The following is an 11,137-nucleotide window of genomic DNA, read 5'->3' on the forward strand; positions in this document are numbered from 1 at the left end:
ATTTAGTATGATGTTGCCTATTGGTTTTTCATAGATAGCCTTTATCAGGTTAAGATAAAGACCAACTATTCTGCCCTCGGTTTTCTTAACATGGTGTATTAAATTTATTGACTTGCATATGTTGAACCATCCTTGCATCCCTTCTATGAATCTTAATTGGTCAGAGTATATAATCTTCTTAATGATTTGCTGTGTTCTGCTTCCCCTTGTCTTTTTTAGGATTTTTCCATCTATGTTCATTAAGGAGATTGGCCTGCAGTTCTCTTCATGGTTGGATTCTTCTCTGGTTTTAGTATCAAGGTAATGCTTGCTTCCAGAAATGAGTTTGGAAATATTATTTCCCTTTTAATTTCATTAATGAGTTTGAAGAGTAATGGCATTATTTCTCTAAATTTCTTATATAAATCTTCATAAATCCATCAGGATCTGGACATTTCCTTCTTGGTACTTTTAAAAATTACTTAATTTTCATTGCCTGACATTGTGTTATTTCGAATTTTTATGTCTTTTGATTCAGGTTTGTAATTCATATATATCTAAAAATTGTCCATTTCTTTTGAGTTTTTAGAGTACAGGGTCTCAGAGTAGGTACTGATGATTTGGATTTCTGAAGGATCCATTGTGATTTTGCCCTTTTAATTCCTAATTGCATGGATTTAGGTCTTTTCTTTCCTTTATTTGATAATGTTGAATAAGGGTTTATTTCATTTACACTTACAAAAACAATTCTGCAATACATTGATCCTTTGTATTATTTTCTTAGTCTCAATTGCGTTAATATCTGCTCTAATCTCTATAATCTCCTTATTTGTACATATTTTTGGGTTAACTTGCTTTTCTCTTTCTAGAAGCTTGAGTTTTAACATTAGGTTAGTTAGTTGAACTCACTCTTTTTTTCTGATGTAGCGATTCACCACTATAAATTTCCCTCATAGGTTGGCAACCATTGTATCCTATAAGCTCTGGTATGTTATACTGCCATTATTGTTTAATTGTTGAAACTGGCTAATTTCTTCTTTCCTTTTATCTGTAACTTATGGTTACTAAAAAGGGTGTTGTGATGGTTGAATAATTGTGTGAACTTGAGAAGTTTGGCTAAGAGAAACAGCCAATCAGCAATTCTACTCCTTAGGGCATGGGTGATTCACCCCAAAACTGCTCCTCACCTGACTGTTGTAAATGGGAAATGAAGAAGGTTGAGATCTCTTCTGTTCCTTGGAGGAGCTCCAGTCTTTGCCTTTCAGCACAGACTCTTTAGCCTTCAAGTGAAGACCCATCAGGCTCCTGATACAGACCCCTACAGGACACTACAGTGAACTCCAAAACTTTGACTAAATCCTTCAGTCTGCAGTGTACAGAGAGATCTTCTGGACTCCTCATTTGACCCTGTGGGTGACTTTGTAAGCTAATCTTGTAAATTCAGACACACACACACACACACACACACACACACATATATATGAATGAAATTCACACACACACACACACATATATATATGTATATATCAACATATCTCCATATATATCTATGTTGATATATTGATAATCTATATCTGTATTTATATAGATATAGATATATTTATATAGATATAGATATATCTATCTTGCATTCTATCAGTTTCTCTAGTACATACTGACTGATACAGGTGTTATTTAATTTCCATGTGTTTTGCAGTTTCTTTTGTGGTTGATTTTCAATTTCATTGCAGTATAATCTGATAATATTCATTGAATAATTTTAGTTCTTTTGCATTTACTGAAGGATGTTCTATGAGCTATTATGTGATCTATTTTAGAGAAAGTCCCATGTGCTGCTGAGAAGAATGTGTACTCTATTGTTATTGTGTGGAACAGTCTGTAGATATCTACTAAATCCCTTTGTTCAAAGATTTGGTTCAGCGCTAATATTTCTTGATTGATTTTTTTATCTAGTTGATCTGTTTAATGGTGACAATGGGGTACTAAGGTCCTGCATTATAATTGTACTTATCTAATTTCTAATGTTCATTAATGTTCGTTTTATACATAGGGTTACTTTGATTGATGAACTCAATTCTCTGCACAATTTTGGTTGCAAACCAAACTGGATGAGAACTGAATCAAATTTCCCCATAAGGTCAACAGTGAACTTAATCATGGAATTTGATTTGGTTCTAGGGTAATTTGGTTTGCAATTCAAATTGTGGAAAGAATCAATTTTTTCATTGGTAAGTTTGTGCAGACCCCAGGGGGGAGGCCAGTGTGGACCAGAGCAGTACAGCTACAGGAGAGTCCAGCTTGAGGCCCTGCCCCAAACCTAGCTGCTTCAGCCCATGAGCCCCAACCAAAGACCCTCCTGGAAAAGAGCTGCATAAGTGCAAGGGGAGCAGCCAGAGGCCCACCCTGACACCATCAGTAAGTGCACACGGATCCTGGTGGGAGACCAGTGTGGACCAGGGTGGTATGGCTGCAGGCAGGTCTAGCCAGGGTCCCAAACCAACCCCAAACAATGGAGCACAGAGGCCCCAGCCAAAGACCCACCTGGAAAAGAGCTGCACAGCCCACAAGCAACAGCCCAAAGTGGATCCTAATATAATCATCCCCAGCCAAAGACCCACATGGAGATGGGCCGCACAGGCACACAATTAACAGCCAAATTACCACCTCAATACCAATAGTAAGTGTGTGAATACACTACACAGAAGCCTGCCCAGAAACAAGCAACTGGGGATCATAGCCCCCAGCTTAAGGCCCTCCCAGGTAAGAGCTACATAGAAGGGTAGGCCCTAACCAGAGGCACTCTTAGATACTATGCCCAGTGTACACAGGCCTCACCCAGAACACTGACTAGACAACAGGACAGCACAGGGATCCAGAAGGCAACCACTCTGAATACAAGAATCAGTGCAGTGGTGAGCAGCACAGAAAAGGCCACTCAGTGGCTTGTTGAGAATTGAAGACCACTAGGTGAGCAAAAAATTGCCTCAACAAAAGCACAGCAGGCTGCATTTGTTGAAATGAGAAGACAAAAATGAGAAGAAAAACAACTCTCAAAACCAGACTTATGGATCACTTAAGGCAACCCCAAGGGGTAACAAGATGGAACAATCTGATACTCAGCCACCTAGACTCCATGAACTGGCAACAAAATACAACCTGGAAAAAATGAAATAAAAATAATTTCTCAGATAAAAACATAGATTGTGTCCATAGTGCAAGACATGATTAATAACTCTAGAGTAGAAACAGTTAAAAAAATATAGGAGCTGAAGAATACAATGGAATCCCAGCATAGGAAACAAATGGAATCCATAAAGCAAATGAAAAGAGATTTTCAAGAGATTAAAAACTCCATTGAAAGTTTGTGCAGCACAATGAACCAATGTAAGGATGGACTTTCAGATATAGAAGAGAGGATTGCAATTAGTGACCAGGAAAATAAAAATTTCTTAAAAATAGTAAGGGACCTCAAGAAATCAATTCAGCATCTGCTAGAGTATGCAAAGAAGAATAACATAAGACTGATTGGAGTCAATGAAGAAACAGGACAGAATGCAAATGATGTAAAGACAAATGTTCATAGAACTAATGGCAAAAAACTTCCCAAGCAGGGAAAAAGAATTTGATGTACAGATAAGTGAGGCATATAGGACTCCAGCTAGCCATGATTAAAAACAAAAACAAAAACTAAAACTAAAAACTATGCCTAGGCATATAATGGTTAAGATTACAAAAGCCCAACACAAGGCCAAGAATCTACAAGCAGTTAGAGAAAAGAAACAAGTCACATACAAAGGAAAGTCCATCAGAATCACATCAGACTTCTCAACACAAATCCATAAGGCAAGAAGAGTGTAGAGTAACATATTTCAAGTCCTAAAATAAAACAGCCTCCAATCCAGATTGATGTACCCTGCAAAACTACCTCTCAAAATTGATGGAGAAATGAAATATTTTCATGACAAAAAGCACATTAGGAACTTCATGAATACCAAACCAGCACTCAAAAAATTTTTAAATAATATCGTAGGAAAAGACAATGAGGATCACAATCCAGGAGGCCTGAATCCCTCAGGCACCACAAGAAATTAAATGCAAAGGAAAGAATCCAACAAAAATCCATGTCAAGGATAAATCAATACATATCAGTTATAACCATCAATGTTAATGGTCTCAATTCACCAATCGAAAGACATAGACTGTTAGAATGGATCAAGAAGCAAGACCCAACCATGTGCTGTGTACAAGAAACACACTTAACTCAAAAAGAAACTCATAGACTGAAAGTTAAATGGTGGAAAAAATACTTCATGTGAGAGGAACCCCCCAGAAAGCAGGAGAAGCTCAACATACACAAATCAATAAATATAATATATTATATTAACAGAGTCAAAGACAAAAACCATATGATCATCTCAATAGATGCAGAAAAAGCATTTGACAAAATTTAACATCCACTCATAATAAAACCCCTACAGAACATTGGAATAGATGGTCCCTATCTCAACCTGATATTAGCCATCTATAAAAAACCAATAGACAATATCATGCTAAATGGTCAAGAACTGAAATCCTTCACACTAAAATCAGGAACATGACAAGGATGTCCACTATCATTACTCCTGTTCAATATAGCTTTGGAAACATTAGCCACAGCCATAAGACAAGAGAAAGAAATAAAAGGAATAAAGGTATGAAACAAAGAAGTCAAGTTGTCATTATTTGCAGATGACATGATACGCTCTATAGAACACCCCAAAACTCCACCAAAATTCTTCTAGACTTAATAACCTAATTCAGTAGAATAACTGGACAGAAAGTCAACACACAAAAAATCAATAGCTTTCCTGGACACAAACAACAGACTCACTGAAAAAGGAAGTGGAGAAACAACTACCTAGGAATCAATCTAATGAAACAAATCAAAGGCCTCAACTCTGAAAACTATAGCACTCTGAAAAAAAGAGATCAAAGAGGATATCAGAAAATGAAAAGACAACCCATGCTCCTTAGGTAGGAAGAATCAATTTCGTGAAAATGCTCATACTTCTAAAACTACTAAATAGATTCAGTGCAACTCCAATGGAAATCCCAATAGCATGCTTCACAGACCTTGAGAAAACAATAAAAAAATTCATTTAGAACAAGAAGAGACCTAGAACAGCAAAAAGCAATTCTAGGCAACAAAAACAAGATAGGAGGTATCACAATCCCCAACCTGAAACTATACTGCAAAGCTACTGATTAAAAACAGCATGGTACTGGGAAAGAAACAAACCCAAGGACAAGTGGAACAAATTAGAAGCTGCAGAAACAACTCTGGACACAATCAGCCACCTCATCTTTCACAAAGGAGCCAAATACCCTCCCTGGAGGAAAGATAGCCACTTTAATAAATGCTGCTGAAAAAATTGGGTTTCAACTTGCCAAGGATTAAAACTAGAGCTATATCTCTCACTGCTCGGTAAAGTAAAATAGAAGTGATTAAATATCTAAATATTAAAACAGAAACACTAAACTGGCTGGATGAGAGGTTAGCTAGAACTTCTGAAGAATTGGTGTAGGAAAAGTTTTCATAAACAAAACCTCAGTTGCCCATGAACTAGGACAAACAATCAACAAGTGGGATATTTTCTCATTAAACAGCTTCTGTACAGTGAGAGAAAGCACCAAAAGCAAGAAGAGACAACCCACAATATGGGAAAAAAATTTTACCAGCTATTTTAGTCTACTATCTAGATTACATAAAGCACTTTAAAAAAATCAAACCTCTCAAATTTAAAGACCCAATCCAAAAATGGTCATCCTAAATGAACAGACATTTTTCTCAGAGAAAGCAGTAGGAATAACACATTAACATATGAAAAAGTGTTTAGCATTCATTCAAGAGATGAAAACAATGCTGTATAAATACCAAATAGTTTCTCTGGTGTAGAAATTAAAAGTCTAAATAAGGATCAAAATGTATAATTGATAATGTGAAGTAGGAAGAAAGGGTCTAAAGGAGTAGGGGAAGTGAGAGAGGTAGGGGAAAGGAAAGAAGGGAATAGAACTAACGCTAGAAAATGAAAACAGTTTTTGTAAATAGAGAGGTGTGGAGGGGTTGAAGGGAGAGCAGGGGAATGGGGAAAAGATAAGAACTAAGTTACATCATGTAAAGGTACAGGATCCCAATGGTGAATGTAACTGTACTGTATACCTAAAATGTACCACAGAGGATCATTAATACATACTATGAGAAACTGTACTCTAATAAAATGGAAAACACAGAAGAAATGGACAGATTTCTAGATACTTATGAATTACCAAAGTTAAATGAAGAAGATTAAAACATTTTAAACACCCCAATCACAATCAGTGAAATTGAAAATGTAATTAAAAACTTACCAACAAAGAAAATCCCAGGTCCTGATGGATTCACTGCTGAATTTTACAAGACATTTAGAGAAGATCTATTGCCATTACTCTTCAGACTTTTCAACAAAATTGAAAGAGAAGCAATGCTTCCAAATTCATTCCTGGAAGCAAATATTACTTTGATTCCCAAACCAGGGAAAGATGTAACAAAAAAAGAGAACTACAGGCCAACCTCCTTAATGAATATTGATGCAAAAATCCTCAATAAGATACTAGCAAACAGAATACAGAGGATCATCAAGAAGATCATTCATCCCAACCAAGTTGGATTTATTCCAGGGATGCAAGGATGGTTCAACATATGTAAATCAATTAATGTAATACACTATATTAACAAAGTAAAGGACAAGAACCACATGATCCTCTCGATAGATGCAGAAAAAGCATTTGACAAAATTCAACACCCATTCATGATAAAAACTCTGCAAAAAATTGGAATAGATGGTCTATGTCTCAACCTAATAAAGGCTATCTATGAAAAACCAACAGCCAACATAATATTAAGTGGCCAAAAACTGAAAAAGTTCACGTTAAAATCAGGAACAAGACAAGGATGCCCACTATCACCACTTCTCTTTGATATAGTTCTGGAAACATTAGCCATAGAAATTAGACAAGAGAAAGAAATTAAAGCAATAAATATAGGAAAGGAAGAAGTTAAACTGTCATTATTTGCTGATGATATGATACTCTACATAAAAGACCCAAAAAACTCCACCAAGAGACTTCTCGACTTAGTTGACACTTTTAGCCAAAATAGCTGGATACAAGGTCAACACTAAAAAATCAATAATAGCCTTCTTGTACACAAATAACAGGCTCATTGAGAAAGAAATAAGAGATACAATTCCTTTCACAATAGCACCCAAAAAATGAAGTATCTAGGAATCAACCTAACAAAAGAAGCAAAAGATGTCTATAAAAACTACAGCACTATGAAAAAAGAGATCAAGGAGGATTTAAGAAAATGGAAAGATGTCCCCTGCTCCTGGGTAGGAAGAATCAACATAGTGAAAATGGCCATACTACCAAAAGTGCTATACTCATTCAATGCAATACCAATTGAAATCTGAACACTATACTTCAAAGAACTAGAAAGAAGAATCCAAAAATTCATTTGGAACCATAAGAGACCTAGAATAGCAAAAGCCATCCTAGACAACAGACAGAAGGCACCTAGTATAACAATTTCCAATTTGAAACTATACTACAAAACCACTGTGATAAAAACAGCATGGTACTGGCAAAGAAGCAGACCTGAGGATCAGTGGAACAGAGTAGAAGACACAAAAACAGCTCCAGATGCACTCAGCTACCTCATTTTTGAAAAGGGAGCTGCCAGTCCCCACTGGAGGAAAGATAACCTCTTTAATAAATGGTGTTGAAAAAACTGGACCTCAACCTGCAAAAGATTAAAACTAGGCCCTTATCTGTCACCATGTACTAAATTAAAATCCAAGTGGATTAAAGATCTAAACATAAAAACAATAAACTTGATGGAAGATAAGTTAGGCAGAACTCTTGAAGACACTGGCATAGGAAAAGACTTTATGAACAAATCTCAGTAGCACGGGAACTAGCAGAAAGAATCAGCAACTGGGATCTCATCTTATTAAAAAGCTTCTGCACTGCAAAAGAAACCATCAACAGAACTAAGAGACAACCTACAATGTGGGAAAAGCTTTTCACCAGCTGCTCCTCAGACAAAGGACTATTATCTAAAATATCTAAAGAACTCAAAATAACCAGCCCCCCAAATATAAAGACCCAATTCTAAAGTGGGCATCTGAAATGGGCAGACATTTCTCAGACAAAAAAATAAAAGCAGCAAGTAAATATATGAAAAAATGTTCCACATCACTGGTCATTCGAGAGATGCAGATGAATACAACACTGAGATTTCACCTCACCCCACAAAGAATGGCTGTTATCAAGAAATCACAAAATAACAAATGTTGGCAGGGTTATGGGGAGAAAGGAACCCTTCTCCATTGTTGGTGGGAGTGCAGACTGGTGCAACCACTATGGAAGTCAATATGGAGATACCTCAAAGAACTAGGATTAGAGGTTCCATTTGACCCAGCCATCCCTCTGCTGGGTATGTTTCCAGAAGAAGTGAAAGAATCATACCACAGTGATATATGCACACCCATGTTTATAGCGGCACAGTTTGTAATAGCTAAAACTTGGAAACAGCCCATCTGCCCATCAATTGTAAACTGGCTAAAGAAGATGTGGTTTTTCTATAAAATGGAATACTACTCAGCCATAAAGAATGAGGAAGTATTCATTCATAGTTAAATGGGTACATTTTGAGGATATACTTCTAAGTGAAATAAATAAGTCACACATGTGCAAATACCAACTAGTATCTCTGGTGTGAAAAACTAAAATAGTACTCAAGATCCTAATGGGACACTTAGCAAATAGGAAGAAAAGGACCACAGGTGTAGGGACAGTGAGAAGGATAGGGAAGGGGGAATAAAGGAAAAGGAAAAAAATATGAGAAAATGTAAAAATGGAATTAAAATGTTTGAAGGCGGGAGGGGGGAGGGTGAAGGGATGGTGAGGACAAGGGGAAAAAATGAGATCCAAGACTTGGCATGTAAAGGTACAAGATCCCAGTAATGAATGTAACTGTACTGTCTACCTAGAATGTACCAATAAGTTAAATTTAAAAAAAGAAAAGAAAAGAAAAGTTTGTTCAGTGCAGACATGTTTTGTACTGCTTCTCGATTTCAATTTAATTAAAATGATGATAGATTAGTGACTACCACAGGCGGTCATTTTCCAAGTTGTGCTTGATCATATTGTGTTGCATATTGTATCAGTTGAGATAAAGGATTGTGGTTGATTTCATGAGCTGTTTTCTCTGATGTTATGAAGATGAGAATTTCTGTGGGTCATTAGAGACACAGAAGCTAGGGTGCAATTATATCAGGAAGATTTGGGTGATAACCCAGAGATTAAACCAAGGACAGTCTGACAACAAAAATTAAAATGAGAAAACACTTAAGCAAGACACAAAGATAGACTTCCAGTTCACCAATGACAAACAGTAGGGCGAATGAGGATGAAAAGGCCGATAGTGAACCACCACAACACCCTGAACTCAAAGCACAGGAGGTAACAAAAGAGGTCAATCAGGCTCTAGAAAAATTCAAAACAGAAATAATTTCCCAGATAACCATAGAGATGGTGAGCAAAATGGAAGTTGTGATTCGAGACTCTAGAGCAGAAACTTACCAAAAAATAGATGAGCTCAGAACCATGATAGAAGCCATGAAGGCCCAGCATAAGAAAGAAATGGAAAAAATAAACGCCCAACATAGGAAAGAAATGGAACCCATAACACAGATTCGAACAGATATCTAGGAGATTAAACACTCCATTGAAAGTGTACAAAACAGAATAATAGAATGCGAAGATAGACTCTCAGATATAGAAAATAAGATTGCAGTCAGTGACCATGAAAAGAGAGGTCTCTTAAAAACATTAGGGGATCATGAGAAATCGATCCAGCAACTCCTAGATGATGCAAAGAAGAATAACATAAGACTGGTAGGAATCCATGAAGTAGCAGGAGAAATTACAAATGACTTTAAAAAGCTGTTCACAGAATTAATGACAGAAAACTTCCCAAACAGAGGGGAAGAATTTGACATTCAGATAACTGAGGCATATAGGACCCCAACTAGCCAAAATCAAAAAAAAAATCTACACCTAGACATATAATAATCAAGATCCCAGAAACCCAACAGAAGAACAAAATACTACAAGCATAAGAGAAAAGAAACAAATCACATACAAAGGAAAGCCCATCAGAATCACAGCAGACTTTTCAACACAAACCCTTGGCGCAAGGAGAGCCTGGAATGAGATATTTCAAGTACTAAAAGAGAACAACCTTCAACCTAGACTGATGTATCGTGCAAAACTCTCTTTCAAGTGGATGGGGAAATAAGACACTTCCATGACAAAGAACACTTGAGAAACTACATGAATACCAAACCATAATTCTAAACAAGATCCTAGAAAAAGACAATGAAGGCAACAACACCATGAGGCCCAACAGAGCAAATCAAATAGGCAAGGGAAGAAACTAATAGGAGAAGGTGAAAAAGTAAAAAAAGAGTCAACAAAAGGCCAATAACATGTCAATAATAAGTCAGTACATATCAATTATAACCATCAATTTCAATGGCCTCAACTCACCAATCAAGAGAAATAGACTGGCAGAATGGAATAAGAAGCAAAATCCAACAATATGTTGTATACAAGAAACACACCTAGTGCAAAAAGAAGCCCATAGACTGAAAGTGAAAGGATGGAAAACAATTCTCCATGTGACAGGAGCCCAGAAAAAAGCAGGGGTAGCACTCTTATTTGCAGGCAAAGCAAATTTCAAACAAAAACTCATTCTAGTATTATAGATGTAAGACAGTACTGTATCATACCTCTGTGAATGTAAAATATCTTCTACCTGCTTTATGATATATAGTAGTGACCATGCTTTATCAGAGCTATTTTTAATGATGTTACTCTAGAATTTTCTCTTTCCAGATGATGGTTAAGATGCTAATAAAAAAAATGGTGCCAGGTACCACAACAGCAACAGGACTTTGCTGTTTTCTGGGTATTATTCTTTTCTTTTTTTTTTTTTGTTTGTTTGTTTGTTTGTTTTAATGGAGTTTGCTGAATGTCTATAATTTTGTTCACATGACTGCAGAACCAGGAAAAG

This window comes from Fukomys damarensis, unplaced genomic scaffold (genome assembly GCF_012274545.1).
Source record: "Fukomys damarensis isolate Sample0158 unplaced genomic scaffold, DMR_v1.0_HiC HiC_scaffold_17, whole genome shotgun sequence".
Taxonomy (NCBI): Eukaryota; Metazoa; Chordata; class Mammalia; order Rodentia; family Bathyergidae; genus Fukomys; species Fukomys damarensis.